The sequence below is a fragment of the Rhinoderma darwinii genome, chromosome 9, assembly GCF_050947455.1.
Source record: "Rhinoderma darwinii isolate aRhiDar2 chromosome 9, aRhiDar2.hap1, whole genome shotgun sequence".
Lineage (NCBI taxonomy): Eukaryota > Metazoa > Chordata > Amphibia > Anura > Rhinodermatidae > Rhinoderma > Rhinoderma darwinii.
Window position 1 is genome coordinate 29471802 of NC_134695.1, and position 19046 is coordinate 29490847.

General features: G+C 40.1%; 1 protein-coding gene across 17 annotated transcripts in view; it reads right to left on the reverse strand.

The window, feature by feature from the left end:
* The window catches only part of NRXN2 (neurexin 2), a 760118-nt gene that overhangs the window by 148685 nt on the left and 592387 nt on the right, over positions 1-19046 (reverse strand). The gene's annotated exons all lie outside the window — the stretch shown is intronic.

Sequence of the window (19046 nt, forward strand, 5' to 3'; positions counted from 1 at the left end):
AGGAGCTTTTGAAAGCCAAATATGTATGAACTTGGAGATCAGAGATGATTATAACAAAAGTAAAAAGCAGTAATTGAGAGCAAAGTAAAAGATCTAAAGATACATAACAGTAACATATAAATTGATTTAAAAAAATAAAAGAGATTCTAGAGTGATAAAAAAGACGTGTGAAAACATTCATGTAACAAGGATGGCAAAGAGCACCTCTTAGGCCTTATATATATACATAGACGAGTATGTCCGTTTTGCATCCGCAAAAAAACGGAGCGTATTTCATGCATTTCAGTTCTGTGTGGTATCTGTGTGCTTTCTGTGGTGTGGCATCATTGTTCCCATTTTTTTTTCTCACTGTTTCTTTAGCAACTGGTGCGTGAAAAACACAGACAGCACACAGCGGTCGGCCACGTGCGGTCTGTGTTTTTCACTCACCCATTGACTTCCGCAAAAATGGATCAAAATAGGACATGCAGTGAATTTCACGCAACGGACACACGCTGCGTGAAAAAACACGGAAGTGTGAGTAGCCCCATTGAATTGCATAGGTACGTATAGTACGCTCGTCTGAATAAGGCCTTACGGTATGTTCACATCAGCGTCACCCTTCCGTGCATGGTTCTGCTAGACCTTTCTGTCAGAGGAACCCATGAACGGAAACTATAGCTTCCGTTTGCATTACCTGTTTGTCTCCGTTCAGTAAAGGTTTCAGTTTTTTCGCCAGTTGACTGCACTATAGTTTCTGCCCAAAAAAACGTAATTCTTACGGCCTGGAGACAAACGAAAACCATTTGCAATGGAAGCCTTACCATTGCAATCAATGGTAATGCAAACAGAAGCTATGGTTTCCATTCGCCTTTACGTTCATTGGTTCCTCCAACGGAAAGGTCTAGCGGAACCCATGAAAGGAAGGGTAACGCTGACGTGAATAGGCCCTTATACATCATCAGTATTTGAGAAATTGTAAAAAGCAACAATGTGTCAGCCTCTATACCTCTCAATGTTATCACTGGGACACCTGTTATACTATATTTGTTATTTGTAAAGCACGCGGGTGGAACAGAAAACTGGCTTAACCAAGCCATAAATAAATAATGAAATAAATTTAATCGAGTTTTGAACAGACAGCTGCAATTACACCTATATGTAAGTGAATATGAGTTAAAAAAATAGAATGGAGAAGGATAATGTAGTGTAAAGTAATAGAATGTGTAATCTATCCCAGCAAGTATAAGCTGAAGATAAAGTGTCCACCCTACAGTAGGTGCTGTATAAACTAGAACATTTATATACTGAACAAAACATCATCTACAGCGCTCTCTAAGGAGTGGCAAGACATCAGGCCGTATTAATGATACATATGATAGTGTTGATGTGTGCATATACATTTGTAAAGGTCCTCTACTTCTAAACCACTACCAGTGGATCACAGAGTTTAATAACTTGTTGGTGCAGTGTTTTATTCTTTTTATTCTGTTATATCACATATTAACATCTATCGGGTGACTTTCGACGTAAGACATTTTTCTTTCTGACTGACAGCCAGCTAAGGTCGCTTTCACATGGCCGTATAAGAATGCATTTTGTCGCCCACATTACTGCTGTGTGAAAGCACCCTTAGCTTTATGGACACATTTTATTTATTTTTTAAACGCTATCTGGTCATAGCTTCAGATACTTCTGCTGATTTGGAACTGTATATACTGATGTTACTTTTCTAATTCATTTGCTTACTGTTGTATGAGTTGGTGCCTCCAACTAGTTGCATAATAAACCTTACTATTACCATTTCTTTGTAGTCAATAATGATTGCTTTCTCAAACTCAAATTCCAACATCCAAAGGAGCTATATAGTGCCCAATCTCATAAATAAATAGAACCCCAAGTTCAAGATAGTCAATTTTTTGTTGTCCAAAAGAGAAAAAAAAAACTGGCTACAGGAAATGTGATAAAATAACAAAACAAACATAAATCACCAATTTAATCCCTTGCCACTCCGGTCTCCGCCTGTCTATGTTGACTTTCCTGCAATGATGACTTCCCGTTCTTCATCGTGACTGCTGCAGCCAATCATTGGCCTCAGTGTTGATGCTAGCAAGATCGGCACATCACCACTGAGGTCAGCGATAGACCGCAGCGGTCACATGCGTAAAATACACGCCATCATTGCCGGACAAGTCAACAGAGACTGGCGGAGACCACAAGAGCATGGATGCTAGAGCGGCAAGGGTTTGGTTTGTTATTTTATCATATTTCCTGCAGCCAGTTTATTCTCATATTCTCTCGGACAACCCCTTTAAGAAAAAAGTTATCCAAATTCCTTGGATAATCAAACATAGTTGGATAATGACTTACTGGACGTTACAGTGCAGTAAAGAAGGGGCATTAAATAATAGCTTTCATGGCTGCAGAGGAGCAGCTAGGAATTTGACCGTTTATCATTGTATACATGATTTTTCTTCTTAAGTAAAACTTATCAGTATATTATTTTTTTTTTAACTGCTTTCATCTATAACCGGAAATTACATAGTCTTTGTGTAAACTTCACAAATGCATGCTATTCAAGTATGAACAGTATACTATAACCCACTCAGTATAAATTCCTTCAAAAAGTGACATAACAATACGGGGTTGCCTTTTATGCTTCTAATTTGTGATTATTATTTTTTTTTTTTTTCTTACAAAGGTTGAACTTAAAAACTGAATCACTGTAACAATTATAAGGAGCATTCATGAGTCATATCAGACGAGAAACTATTACATTTCCACAGTCCATATTTCCTAAGAGGGTCTCTATAACGTATAAAAAATTAGGTCACAATTGTCCAATGATGAACACACAGAGAAGAGCTTTATGTTATTCCTGTTATTACAGAACCGCGGCCATCTCTGCTAGTGTCAAGTATAGCAGATTGCTTTATACTACATCACTGCACCTTAGTCTTAAAGTATTAAAGTTCAGGGAAATATTTCCAATAATATTTCAGCAAGAGACGCCTTTACATCCTGCATGGCGATGGAGGGTCTTTATTAAGATGCGTGGTGGTATTTTACCTCGGCAGGGTTCAAAGGCGTACCTACCATGTGGCAGACCTGACGGATAGTATAGATCCCATAAAGGAAAGCAGCCTAAACAGGCTGCCCCACCATTCTCTATGTGTCGTGTGAGCCTATACAATGCTCCCTCTTTTTAGAGGCCTTCATATTAACAAATATTGTTAACACTACCATTTTGCAAGGGATGGGTTAAAGGATCAACCCATGCCATGCCATGTCCCATTAACAGGATGGCATGGTTACATTAACTAGCACCAGGAGTGGGCTCCAACCTGGTGGGGGTGAAGTATTATTATCCCCAATGCCGGGGTACCACTAAACTCAATTAACTTATAGCTCAGTTATATTCATCCTGGAACATCTTGTGAGCTACAACTACCGCCTTCCTATGTATGCTCGCTGTACATCTACACACTGAGGCCCCATGCACACGACAGCAAAATACCTCCGTTTTTGCGGACCGCAATTGCGATCCGCAAAAATGGAGCCATTCACTTTCATTGAACACTGACACCTTTCCGTAGCACTACGGAAGGGTGTCAGTGCCCAGTGCCGTGGAAATGTTCCGGGAATTATGGAACATGTCCGTTCTTTCGAATTTTGCGGGCCGTGCTCCCATACTTTGTATGGGAGCATGGCCCGAAAATGCGGCTGTCAGTCAGCGGCCGGCCGTGCCCGCAATCGCGGGCCGTGATTGCGGGCACGGTCGTGTGCATGGGGCCTGATACAGGACTTCATGAAACCCTCTTTGCATAATTCATCTAAATCCATCATCATACTAAAATGGAAGTCTTAGCAACCACCAGCAGTGACTAAATCAGGAAAAAAAAAAGTATCATGGCCATGTCAACCGACAAACATTAGGTTTTCTGCACATTTAATCATGAACTCTCCGGTGACTACTTCTCTCTCACCTGACATGAATATTTAGAATCAGAATAAATGTTTTAATATTAAGATATTAATATTTATTTTCTGTACTGAAATACGCACAATTTGTTTTATTGCATGAGACCATTTGTGTTTCCAGTATCACGGTGTAATGCTTCAAACACCACCTCATAAATTCTGGCTCAATTTAAAAAAATAAATAAACCATTAAAATGTATTTGTAACGCTTGTATAATATGAACAGGTGCTTTGTTCTTTGCGCACCAGATAATGGGTCATCATTCCCGATTCATAGACTGAGGTGCAATTCTAATCGAGACACAGAAACTAAGACAAATTCCCTACGTGCTTCTCTGTGTCCATGTTTAGGTCATCTCGGAGCTGCCATTGCAGTAAAGCACGGTTATTCCTTTCCGTCAGATATAATATTAGTATTTTGTTGCCTAATTCATATTCTTTTTGCACACTGTGTTTCCATATAACATTAATTAGCTGATACTGACATATAGTGAGTGAAGTGATATATTATTCCAGACCTACTTTACCAATATTGCATAGAAATAAGCCAGGGAGGCAGAGATTTACTGAAATCAATTTTGTCCAGAGAAGGAGTAATACACAAGGATGGGGTCCACACTTTGCTAATAGTATTGATTTCTGTTAAGCATCAACAAACAAATCTAAGCGTCATACCCCTCCCCCACCCAAATGGTTGAGACCAGCACGCTTACATTGCCCCTCCAGCAAGCGCACATCGGTGCTGCCTCCACCTACGCATCCACTGCTCCATCCAGCTGTGGGAACACTGTAAACAGATGTTACAAAGCCCAATAGAGATTACGTGAGTGGGTGAATACAAATTAACCTTTTGTTTCCCACTAAACTGAAACCGCTGAGCGATGGTATTACATGCTACGATACATTACAGGTCACAATCCAGGGAATCTGAAGTCAGGCAGATATTATCATTCCAGTTTCATACTCGGCAATGTCCTGCAGGTCCCACTTCCGCAGTGCTGTGTAATGCCAGACATTAAGGCATTATGTTAACATGCGGCTGCCGGCTTATGTTTGTTCATAATAATTAAGAGATTGGTTTCTACTTTCTGTAGTGTTTTAATAAGGGAGCTGATAAGGTTAGATGAATGTTTTCCATGTGTCTATTACCTAAACGGCAGAATGAGCTTTACGAGCTTATTTTACCAAAACTAAGACTATCGGGCTGGGACAGATTAATGGAACGCAAGAATACAGCCATAGATCAATAACCGCAGTTGCTATAGAAATGCCATTTAAGTTCTATCTACATCCTAGCACTGTAGTCTTACACATTGCTGATTTATAATACAGCAAGTCCATTAGAAAAACATTTATCTTAAAGCCACAAAGTTGTATTCATCTATACAAAGCCTGCAAAATTGTTACTGCTCTCCCTTTTCCGGATAATAGTTTTTGCTAACCTCCCTAACTAATAGAATTCTCCCCAGTTAATTAGTGGCCCCTGTTGTGAGCACAGTGATGTAGGGAAGAGAAGCTCGCCTTTAATTAAAAAATGATAACGAGCTCCAGTTTTGCATGGAGAAAATGAGGAGGTGGTAGGAGGAGAAAATGAGAGACGGAAAATGCCAAAAAGGCAGAAAATTTAGACAGAAAGAAAAATAAGGGAAAGCACAAAGACAAGGGAGGCGGAAGAATACATAATTCAACGCGCCAAAATCCCCGTCAAATCCAATGACAATCCACATCCCAAATATGTAATTGTGGTTTCTGCTACCACATTTACAAGCTTCCGAAATTTTCTGCATGGATTTATGTCCACATCACAGAAAAAAACTCAGCATGCTTCTTATTTCCACGGATGCCGCACAGAAAAGCTGAAGATTCAATGAGGCTAATGCTTGTCTAGGTCTGCCGCACATCCGCGGCAGAAATCCTCATGTATGCCTCGGAATTCTGCCACAGAATTACACGCCATGAATGGGGCGTAAGAGTTAAAGACCTCTAATACAAGATAAAAAACTGTGAGAGATTGGAATCACAGATGCACTGAAGGAGTCCGAGAAGGACAGTACACTGGTAATGACCTTTTGTATAGATCTTTTATATAGATCTTTAATGACCATAAAAATGAAGTTATAAAACAGGACATGGGAATGGCTAAGGACATTGAGAGACATACATAAATTAGTTTTTTTTTAAATAGTAAGTTGTTAAACTCTGAAATGCCGGACCACAAGAGATAATAATGGCAAAAACAATGCCACAAACAACCTCTCATTGAAGAGTAATAGAATCTTATCTAAAACAAATATTTTTTTCAATGGATTTCAGATGTTAAGGGGATGGATGGGGTCCATTTTTTGTGCTGGGCGGTTTAGTTGTGGTTATGGCAGGAGTAGTGTTCATATCAATAATGCTAAGACCATCTAAGAGCAAACCACTGCTTCCCTGAAGGTCAAAAATTTAAGAAATCGAGAATGGAAGATTTTAAGGGGCAGGACTAGCCGCAGATTAGTTGTACCTTTCAGTCTTTCTTGGCTTGATTGACGTTCCACAGGCTCTGATACATTATGACAAGCCAGCTCCTGTGGGACATCAATCAAATCAGGTGCCTTTAGGGACTGGACTGCAGGACTCTTCAGGATAGTGGCACCGACCACCCAGATGACTCTTGGGCGGCGATAAAGTTTAACGTTAAAGTTTCTACATTATGCAGCATCAGGCAGATTATATATATATCTTTATAATATTATTATGTCAAGTATGGCATGCTGGCGGTTTAAGGGACTAAAAACTTGTGACAGGTTCCCTTTAAAATCTGCAGCATGCCCTGTCACAGATTTACTCCAGATTTTCTGCGGATTTCACCCATTGCAGAAAGTGACCAAAATTTGTCTTCTTTGCTGCTTTTATCCAAATACGCACTAAACAATTTTTGAGTGCAAACAGATTTAAAGGAATAAGCACAAACCTGACATTTTGGTCGCTAATGGAAATGCTGAATCAAGACTGGACAACGGCTACCGGACAAGACCTGACAATTATGAAACGGCAATACTAAATTGTAACCTTGGTTAATTAATCATTCATTCGGATAAAAGAATATCTAAAAAAAAATAAGTGATGATTAATTGGATATGTAATTTGACTACAAGAGAAAATAGCAGATTATAGGATATTCTATTAGGAGGGCAATCACTTATTGGTTTTGCTGCTGAGAAGATTTTCAGGTAGAATGAACTTTTTCATTGGTTTAATCTTTTCTAGTTATGGCAGGACATATGATGGAGCTATATAATGTTCCCGCATAGTCTTCCTTTGTGTTGCACAGTTATAATAAGTTATTCTTTGCTTGCTCATTGAACTGCATTAACTGCAGTATTTTCCAGCCTACAGACCCTCTTAGGATTGCTCCAAATTAGTCAGCACAGATCCAACATATTACATTTCCTGGTCTCTTGGAAACCCAGGTAAAATATACGAAGCGCTGTACTTCATCTACAGACAAATAATGTTATAAATAAGAAGTATCAGCTTTTACAATGATGTTAATATTAATAGGCGCATAGAGCTAAAGTCCTAATGCTGTATATTCACACCGATCATCCATAACATTAAAACCACTGACATGTGAAGTGAATAACATTGATTATCTCAGTACAATGGCACCTTTTTAAGTGGTGGGATATTTTAGGCAGCAAGTGAACAGTCAGTTCTTGAAGTGCATTGGAAGCAGGGAAAATGGGCAAGCGTAAGGTCAAAACATCCCCAAAACAGCAAGTCTTGTGGAGTATTCGCAGTATGCAGTATCCAGTAAACCGGAGAGACGATCATGGACCCCCAATGCTCATTGATGCGCCCGGGGAATTAAGGCTAGTCCATCTGGCTCGATCCCACAGAAGAGTTACTGTAGCACGAATTACTGAAAAAGTTAATTCTGGCAATTATAGAAAAATACATGTCAGAAGATACAGTGCTTCACAGATCCTGTGTTTGAGGCTGCGTAGCTGGTCAGAGAGGCCATGCTCTCTCCTGTTCACTGCCGAAAATGACTACAATGGGCAAGTGAGCATCAGAAATGGGCCATGGAGGAGTGGAAGAAAGTGGCATGGAGCCATGGAAGAAGGTGGCCTGGTCTGATGAATCACGTTTTATTTTACATCATGTGGATGGACGGGTTTGTGTGTGTCGCTTACCTGGGGAAGAGATGGCACCAGGATGCTCTGGTCAAGTTCTGCTGGGAAACCTTGGGTCCCAAAATTCATGTGGATGTTATTGTGACATGGGCCAACTACCTAAACAAGTACACGCCATCATGGCAACGGTATTCCCTAATAGCAGTGGCCTCTTTCAGCAGGAAATTGTGCCCTGCCACACTGCAAGAATTATTCAGGAATGATTTGAGGAGCAAAACAAAGAGTTCACAGTGTTGTTGTGGCTTCCAAATTTCCCAGATCTCCGATCAAGCATCTGTGGGATGTGCTGGAAAAACAAGTCCTATCAATGGAGATGCCATCTAGCAACTTACAGGACTTAAAGGATCTGCTGCTACCGTCTTGGTACTAGAAACCACAGGACATCTTCAGAGGACTTGTGGATTCCATGCCTTGATGGGCCAAAGCTATTTCGGAGGCATAAGGGTAATCTACACAATATTAGGCAGGTGGTTTTAATGTAATCGTTGATCCGTGTATACTACATTTTACTGCAGTCCCCCCTCTGTGGTAAGGTGATGAGCAGCTGGAGTGCTTTCCTTTGACATTCAATTTTCCCCGCAGATCTGATTGTCACTTGATCACTTTTGGCTCATTTAGAGAATTACATTACATTAGGTAACTGCTATATTATACAACTCCTAATATATACTGAAAAGTACCTATAAAGTCAAACACACATTAAAAGGTTCTAACAAATTATTAAAACTACATCAAGACTAAAAGTGTGTTATCATGTATTAGTGTGTTGCCGTTTTAGAAAACTTCTTTTGTGTAAACGTGCTGTACATTTTCTGCTTCTGTCATCAAAGGTAGCAATTAGGACACCTGCACTTGCGTTATTAGAAGAGATGAAGGGTATGTGCTTTGATATGTGGGTGTTTAGTTGATATATGGGTTTATGCAAGGTATGTTGCTACCAGAAAGTCATGTAAATGGAGAAAATTTATACACATGGTACACTGGATTAAATGAAACCATTTAAAAGGGTAAAAACAAAGTATGGCATATGAAGCAGGTAGCTACTTAGACATTTAAAAGACCAGCTCTGCTTTATCTCTACATAATGTGGGTGATTAGCATCAAGCCTATAGAAAGTGTCACGCAACACATCCCACCCTATCTACAAAGGGGTGTATGTGGCATTATCTACAGAGGGCACTGTGGCATTATCTACAGAGGGCACTGGGGAATTATCTACAGAGCGCATTGGGGAATTATCTAGATGTGTGTGGCTCTATCTACAGAGGGCACTGTGGCATAATCTACGGGGGGTATGGCACTCTCTACAGAGGGCACTGTGGCATTATCTACGGGGTTGCGTGGCATTACCTAGAGAGGGCACTGTGACATTATCTACAGAGGGCACTTTGGCATTATCTACATAGGGCACTGGGGAATTAGGGGGTGTGTGGCTCTATCTACAGAGGGCACTGAGTCATTATCTACGAGGGGGTGGCAGTATCTACAGAGGGCACTGTGGCTGCCGAATCTTGACATTCTTGTGTCTGCCAAACGCTGCCAACTGAGACGCCAGACTGCATTTAGCAATACTTAAACTGGAAACTGTTTTGTTAAAATAAGTATGTGGAGTAAACTCGCAAATTTACGGTAAGTTTAAACCTAGCGGTATTATTATAGTAATGTAGTAATATTATTGTAATGTAGTATTATTATAGTAATGTCATATTGTTATAGTAATGTAGTATTAATAAGACTTTATTAAGTCGTAAGACTTTATGGAGCGTAGCAAGGGAGAGGCCCACGCTGGGCCTTGTACCTTGCCCCCCCCCCCCCCATCGGACTACCCCTCTTTTTGCCTCTTAATAAATGTGTCGCAAGTTTACTCTAAATTTTCTTGCTATTACGACTGGTGTTTGAAACGTTAGTCTTAATAAATTGCCCTTTAAGATTTCAACTACAGACCAAACCATTCCATGAAGCCTTAGACAAGTCTGACAGGAGTTTAGTGAGCAAATATGTTCCTTCAATGACTCTGCCTGTCACTGTCTTACAATATATACAGCATTCAAAAGTGAAAATGAACAAACAACTAGATATCTATGAAATAAAGAAGAGCAGAAGCATAACCTTTTATATGGGATATGCTGGCTATTCATCCATACAGAAAGTCATACTGGTTATTCATACACAGGTGAATATTCATTGAAGAAGACTACTGCCCCATTCACAGTACTATAATAAAGGTATCCAGATGTAAACCTGCGAAACATCTGCCCTATACAAGCCCATTAATACTGTACAGTAAATATTTGTATCATTTTTTTACGGTGGCTCACCAATTGCCTTGCAGCAAAGGGTATGTTCCCACAGACAGGACACGCTGCAGATTTTCTGCAATGGAAAATGTGCAGCATATTGTAAAGAAAACACAGGTAAATCAGTCACAGAAATCCGCAGCAAATATGCATTTTTTTGTGCGCATATTGCTGCAGAAACGCAATGTAGCAGCGGAAATCATTGCAGATTTACTAGCGGTTTTACCTGCGGATTTAGTGTGAAGCCGTGATTGTAGAAAAATTTATGTGCACCGGTGGATTTACAGCAGATGTTACAGCGTTTCCACTACAAAAATGCTGTGTCCACTGCAACAAAAAACTCAACGTGCGTATCTTATGCTCCCCGTTCAAGTCTATAGCCCAAACACGACCCGTTCAGAACCCGCAGCATAAATTGACATGCTGCAGATGTGAAAGACGCACAGCAGAACACTTTCCACAAGACATTTCTGAATTTTTTTTCCACTGCATTTGGCTGGGATTTACAGAAATCTCATTCACTTTACTGCAATAAGGGTCAGTTCACACGTTGCGTAAATACTGCAGCATAATACGGTAGCAGGAGAGTTGATTAGATTGCCATGCGGTGCAGAATTTTATTCCGCAGCATGTCAATTGTATTTGCGTAAACGCTGCTTATTTGTTGCAGGTTTTCTCCATTGAATTCAATGGGGAGGTACAAACCACATCAAATAGCAGTTGTTGACTTTTTATGTGGCGGGTTCGCAGATATTTCATAAAAAGAAATAAAAAATGTTATACTTACCCAGAAGTCTGTGTTTCTTCCTCTAGGGCGGCCTCATGGATGATGTTTCATCCCATGTGACCGTTGCAGCCAATCACAGTCAGTAGCGGCCACCACATGGGATGAAATGTCAGAGGGCCGGCCTCCTGGGATGACGCTTCATCCCATGTGACCGCCACTGCAGCCAATCACAGGCTGCAGCGTTCTCCTGGGATGAAACGTGTGAACTCAGCCTAAATGTTGAGTTATTTCCGTACAGAATCCCGTTGCGGAAATTCTTCAGCATATCCTGCCCATGGGAACATACCATTAGGGTCCTGCGTTCAAATCCATCTAAGGACCACAATTGAGTGGAGTTTCTGCTAGCTCTGCCCACTGTATGCTGATTGAAAGATGTCTCCCTATCACTGTGCATAGGCAGACATCTGTCAATCGGCAACAAGTGGGCGGAGCTAGCAGAAAGCGGGCAGAACAAGCGACAGTTCATGAATATGCCGGACTCATCTTTGGTGGTGCTGTCTTGACTCTGAATGTAAGTTCTCATAAAAGGGTTCACATTAGCACATAAGTAACAAAATGCTGAAATCAGGCTGTCTGTCCCTACATTATGCTGCCCTAGTGAGTGCAGAATAATGTAGATGACAGGTTCCCTTGAGGGTTTCTGTACACGGGTGCTTTGGGCTCGATTACAGATGCCACATACAAGATAGAGGCATGAGACATGCTAGAATAGGATAAGGGCCTGTATTCTCGGATGTTATAGCGATTATGTAAGTTGGGTATAGAACAAGTATTTACTATCGATATACACGGGAGAGTGCAGGGATTATTTTGTGGAATAAATTTGTCTGGTTAAAATAACTACAATAAATTGCTCAGATTTTTTTTTTTATTTGTTCAATATTTTTTCTAATTTTCCCTATATAAAACATAAAAAATAAAAAGATACTGGTTCTGCTATGGTACCACATTAAAGCCATATCTGTGATACAAATAAAAGAAAAAAATATTTGGCTAAAATATAAAATAAATTATTAAACCTCAAACTACGTTCACACGGCATCTGTTTAGTGTGAAAAATACAAGTCTGATTTCAAAACAGCTTCTGAATTAAGCATTTTTGAAGCGTGTTTTCTAAGCGTTTTTTGAAGTGTCAATGGAAAATGGGAAAAATTAACCTTTAAAAATCTTCAAGAAGTGACAAGTGAGGCGTTCTTTAATTCAATAGCGTAAAAATACTCCTTGTATGAACTGCACAGCATGTTTCCCATTGAAGCCAATGGGAAGCTGTTTGCAGGCGAATTTGAAGTGTATTTTGAAGCACAATACGAGTGTTTTACACTCCAAAATACATCTAGAATTATGCTGTGTGAACATGGCCTTAGGCTCCATTCAACACTTCAGGATATGATGAGGATTCCTCATCAAATCCGCTAACCTTCCGCATCCAATTTATGTGAATGGAGTTTTTGGAACAATCTACAAAAATAGGAAGCAGGTTACTTATTGTCCTGGATTCCGCATGGAAAAGATTGGGGATTCAGCCCACACGGATTAGCCCTACTGAACGGGGCAAATCCTCATGCGGATCAATGGCAGAAATACGAGTATCAGCCTTGGATTCCTGCCGCATTTCCTCTAGTCAATTTGTGTTGGATTTGCCATGGAGAAATTTGACACATATGGACAGACATTTAGAATGTCACAAGTTTTTATTAAAGATTTTTCGATGTTCACATTGGAGACAAACAAGGATTAGATAATATACATAATCTTAAGAATTATGGGAGGAATTGATTAAACTTTCTATGCCAGTTTTCTGGCGTGGAAAAGTCACAAAAGGTCTAAAAGTCACAATCTGCTGTGAAAATTGCGATTTTTGGGCATTTTACGGGACACTCGACAAAATGGGAGGAGCTTAAGAAAAAGGGGCAAGCCACCACGGACCGAGAGATTTACTATAATTTATGCCAGGACCTGACATAAATTTCACAATGTGGAGCGTGGCAATGTAGAGGCCCATGACAGGCTCCGTACCTTGCCCCCTTCCCCAGTTATACTACCCCCTCTTTGGACGATAACATAAGCTAAAAAAATAAAAGGGGCAGGCCACCACGGTCCGAGAGATTTACTATAATTTATGCCAGGAGCTGGCGTAGATTTTACACTGTGGAGTGAGGCAAGGTAGAGGCCCATGCCAGGCTCCGTACCTTGCCCCCCTCCCCAGTCAGACTACCCCCTCTTTGGACAATAAAATAAGCAAAAAAAAATATGCACTCACCACACCGCTTCGCTCCTCTCATCCAGGTCCCCTTATGCTCTAACGGCAGACTGCGGCTCATACTGGTACAGGCACGCTGCTCAGTGTTAGTACCTTGTCTGAGCCATGGCCTGCAGTAATAACCTGAGGGGACCCGATGGAGAGAAGCGGAGCAGTGATGTGGGTATGTGTATTTTTTATTTTATATCCGATCCGGGGGGCAATTGTGGCGCATGGCAAGCCGAAAGATGCAACACATTTACTAAGAGGAGTTTGCCTCTTAATAAATGTGTTGCATCTTACTCTAACTAACTGTTTATTAAACATCAGACTTAATAAATCCCCCCTAAGTGTTTCACAGAATGAAATACACAAAGGGTAGAAAGACGAGGGGAAGGGGAGATATAATCGAAACCTTACAATTTATAGGAAAAATCGATCTATTTTTGAGAAGAACGTTTCCAATAAGACATCTACGGTTTCCATGCCGCATCAAACTAGTTTGAGAGTAATTTAGAATACTAGTTAGTCTGTCATTCGCCATTATCCGTCCTATTTTAAGGGCAATGAAGGGGTTTTCCAGCTCCTATGAATATGTCATTCTAAAAATTGAAAATTTTACTGCGACCATTGAGGTATCTGAAGGCCTCAATCTTAAATGGGTTAAATAAAAATTGGGTACCATAAAAAGTGTGGACCTTCGCTTCATGACGTATTGAAATATCTTTCTTCTTTAAGAAATGTTGTCTACTTTCTGCTGCTGTATGTCCAAGATAAACCAGGGGTTTTAGACTGTTTATTTCTAAACTGGGCTGTGCTTTCCAGTATTACTCCCACTCCTTCCTATCAGTGTTCCCAGCCGTTAAGAACAGTAAGGATCACCCGGCAGAAGGATGAGAAGCGCTAGAGAAAGAATCCCCTGCTCAGCACTAAATACAAGTAAACAAGAGTCATTGTGTGTCTCTACAGAGCTGCCACCATCATATATGTCATTGCTTGCAGCATTCCTTCTGGCTACGGAGTTTAGTGATGTTCACAATGTAAACTGTGCTCCAAGTAAAAAATGCTGAAAAATGGAGTAAGCAAAAAATAAAAAAATCCTAGTAATGCATCACTCCAAATTTATGCTTACTGCAATAGAGCTACTCAAAATATAGCATATCTACAAACTGATAAGATTTTACCTAAAGGCTGTGCACTGTACACCATTGAAATCGTTGTTTTTTTTCTTTTTTTAAATAACTTTCAAAATACTTTTTTATTAAAAGTCATTTTGACTTTTTGAGATACAGCTGCTTTGTATAGCTGTTTCTAGCACTGAAACCTGTACCTGTCAGGTCCGCGGGAATTATTTTTAGCCTTGAAGGCTGGATTCACACGAACGTGGCGTTTTTGCGGACGCAAAAACGCGGTGTTTTGCGCGCGCAAAAATCACTTGCCAGCTCCGTGTGTCATCCGTGTATGATGCGCGGCTGCGTGATTTTCGCGCAGCCGCCATCATAGAGATGAGGCTAGCCGACGTCAGTCACTGTCCAAGGTGCTGAAAGAGTTAACTGATCGGCAGTAACTCTTTCAGCACCCTCGACAGTGAATTCCGATCACCATATCTAGCAACCTGTTAAAAAAAAAAAGAGGTTCGTACTTACCGAGAACTTCCCGGCCGTTGCCTTGGTGACGCGCCTCTCTTGACATCTGGCCCCACCTCCCTGGATGACGCGGCAGTCCATGTGACCGCTGCAGCCTGTGCTTGGCCTGTGATTGGCTGCAGCTGTCACTTGGACTAAATTGTCATCCCGGGAGGACAGACTGGAGGAAGAAGCCGGGAGTTAGCGGTAAGTCAGAACTTTTTTTTTTTTACTCGTTCATGTATATTGGGATCGGAAGTCACTGTCCATGGTGCTGAAACAGTTTAACTCTTTCTGCACCCTGGACAGTGACTATATCCGGACGTCGCGTACCGGAATTTTTTTGCCGGGTTCGGCCAAAACGAGTTCGGCCGAACCCGGTGAAGTTCGGTTCGGTTGTCCGGTTCGCTCTTCTCAAAGACACTCCGTTTGGATGTTTGTAAATAGAAAAGCACGTGGTGCTTTTCTGTTTACATCCATCCTTTTGACAGCTCTTGCGCGAATCACGCAGTTCGCACGGAAGTGCTTACGTGCGGCATGCGTGGTTTTCACGCACCCATTGACTTCAATGAGTGCGTGATGCGTGCAAAACGCCCAAAGAACGGACATGTCGTGACTTTTTTTCAGCGGACTCACGCTGAGCAAAAATCACGGACATGTCTGCACGGCCCCATAGACACATATAGGTCCGTGCAACGCGCGTGCAAATCACGCGCGTTGCACGGACGTTTTTCACGTTCGTCTGAATAAAGCCGAAGACTGGAGTTCACGGTGCAGATTTGGTGCTATTTTGCAGGGATTACGGCGGCAAAAATACAAAAACCTTGGCGTTTTGCAGCGGTATCGTGGTAAATTCTGCGGCAAAAAACACACAAGACTAGAGCCTGAAAAAACAGCCTAAAAAAAACTCCTGCAAATACTTTCCATCATAATATTCTCCTACTGATTGTCTATCAGGCTCTGTACTTTTATATAATTTGTGCCTTAGATTTCATTCTGCTAATTCTTCCTCTGTGATATGTTATTAATTTCATGATGTCTCAGCACAGCATCACATGAGTAGCTAAAGCCGGTACCAACGCTGCCCGCTGGCAGGACACTGTGATTATCTTTTCCCCAATATTCCCCTATATAACCTAGGATATTAGAAGTATAGAGCCGGGGAGGTGACACAAGCTTACTCCATTAAAGGGGTTGTCCATTAAAGGGGCTGTTTTTTATACTGATGACCTATCCACAGGATGAGTTATCAGTATATGATCGGTGGGGCTCCAACCCCGCATTGATCAGCTGTTTTGGATTCCTCGCAGCGCCAGAAGCTACGCAGTAGGAGCAGAAGGATCCAGTCACAGCATAGCAGCCATGCTGTAAGTTGTATTTTTTAATAGCACCATTTTGGGGTACATATAATTATTGATTAACTTTTATTAACTTTTTTTGTGGGGGAATAGAAAAAAAACAGCAATTTTGGCACACTTTTTTGCGTCCTAAATTTACACTGCTTACCGTGTGGTATAAATAACATAATAACTTTAGTCAGCGAGTTGTTATGGTTGCGGTGATACCAAATTTATATCGTTTTTTTCATGTTTTACTACTTTTACACAGTAAAAACTCCTTTTTGGAGCCATAACTTTTTTTATTTTTCTGCCGATGCAGCTGTATACGGGCTTTTATTTTTATTGGTACCATTTTGGAGCATCTGGTGTTGTGAGACGCCGACCCCATCCTCCACATTAAGTCTCTGCTGCTAGTCTGTAAAACGAAGAAATCTAAACGGATCCTCTAAACGGACTATGGCACAATGGGTGATATCACTTTTTGCTATATATTTTTGATCAAGAGTATGTTATTTTGATACTACTTTTTTTTAATGAATGAAATATATTTTAATAAAAAGAAAAACAACTGGGAAATATTTGTCTGTGCTTTCCTCTTTATACCATTTTGGAGTACATGCGACTTTTATCACATTTTTTGAAGGCAGAATGAACAGAAAACAGTAATTCTGGCATTGTTTTTTATTTTATTTTTTACAGTGTTCACCGTGCAGATTAAATAATGTAATAACTTTATAGCTGGGTTCGTTACAGACACGGTGATGCCAAACATGTGTCATTTTTTTATTTATTTTTTCATAATAAAGCATTTTGTGAGGGGGAAAAGTGAATTTTTATTTTTTTTTACTTTGGATTTTTATTTATTTATTATAAACTGTATTAAACTGTCTTTAACTTTTTATTAGTGCCACTAGGGAACTTCACTATGCGATCATCTGATCGATTTTATAATACACTGCAATACTTTTGTATTGCAGTGTATTACTGCCTGTCAGTGTAAAACTGACAGCTATCTGTTAGGCCATGCCTCTGGCATAAACTAAAGGCAGACCTGGGGCCCCCGGCTGCCATAGAAACCATCTGTACCCTCCGATCACATTGCTGGGTGCCGTTGTGGTGAGAAAGGGAGCCCCCTCCTTCTAAAACCACTCCCATGTTGAGCTCGCTATTGAGCGCCGCATCTGAGGGGTTATTCCAGCGGGATCGATACTGATATCGATTCCGCCCGCTCGAGCAGGTCTGCTCCCAGCCCTCAGCTACCTCCGATAGGTCTGCTCCCAGCGGCTAAAATTTATTCTGATGCAGCGCCTTAAAAAGTCTACTGCATCAGAATAAACCCCTTTAGTGGACGCCGTAAAAACACCTATGGGCGGTCACTAACGGGTTAAGCTGCTATATATTTCATACAAACTGCTTACATTGTTATATATTATTAGAGCTGGAATGTATTTTATTTAGAATAAGACAAATAGAAATGATTGATCAGCAAATCTGATATTGATTGTTCGGAAGCTTTTTCAAGGAGAAAGAAAATCGTTTTTTCAAACCACTTCCAAGCTGCCCCCAGTGTTTATCCAGTAACAGACCACATCCTATCACATCTTCCATTCTCTAAAATTCATCAAGCCATTGGAACAGCTTAACATATAGTAATAGTGGCTTCCGTCCGTGCCAGGGGTTTCAGAAAAATGTCTCCTACTCTATATTCTATACATGAAGTACATTTTCCGTTTATAGCACTAGTTTTCCATAATGCATAATGATGTATTCCTTTCCTGTATATTAAATAATGGTTCGAGAAATAAGGGATTATTTTTCTAATTAACTTCATTATTATATAGCAATATATTCAAGGCCCTAAGTTGGTCACAAGATTTTTCTAAGAAATCTGTCATTGCCATAAGAATAACCTTCATCAGTCAAAGGATTCCATCCTGACAAGGTTGCAGACATCTCTGTCGTGGGAGGTTATGATGTCATTAACAGCTATTAAAAGATCATTGGTTGCATGTTACATAGGATATATTAATAGTTAAAACCAGTGTGCTACATTGCCAGGTTATCTTCGCATCAGTGGTCATTTTTTCATATGGTGGCAGTCATCATCCTTTAAATCTTTCATACTTTCTTATGTTCATTTTGAATACACCCCAAGCCATTATAACAGGGGAATTGGGTTAATGAATTGTAATTTGGAAGCATAGTTTTATCATTAAGGTTCAATCTTTAAGGTTAGTATTAATGTTTATGGCTGAAAATAAAATATGAAAGTAATATATATATATATATATATATATATATATATATATATATATATATATAATATTATATATATATATATATATATATATATATATATAATATAATGCTCATATTGATGCTTCTTCACAACCAGATGGCTCAATGCAAATATTGCCTACCCTACCCGATATATATTTTCACAAACAACACTTTTTCACTTTGAAAAATTCAAATCTGAAAAAGACTCTATATGTTAGTGGTTTCCTATTTGCATGCTTACATGCACTATGAAGTTTGTATTAAAGTTTTTTAGTATTACATGCTATTTTATATCTTATATACAATTAGTTTATAGTCAGAGCAGCGGCGTAACTAGAAA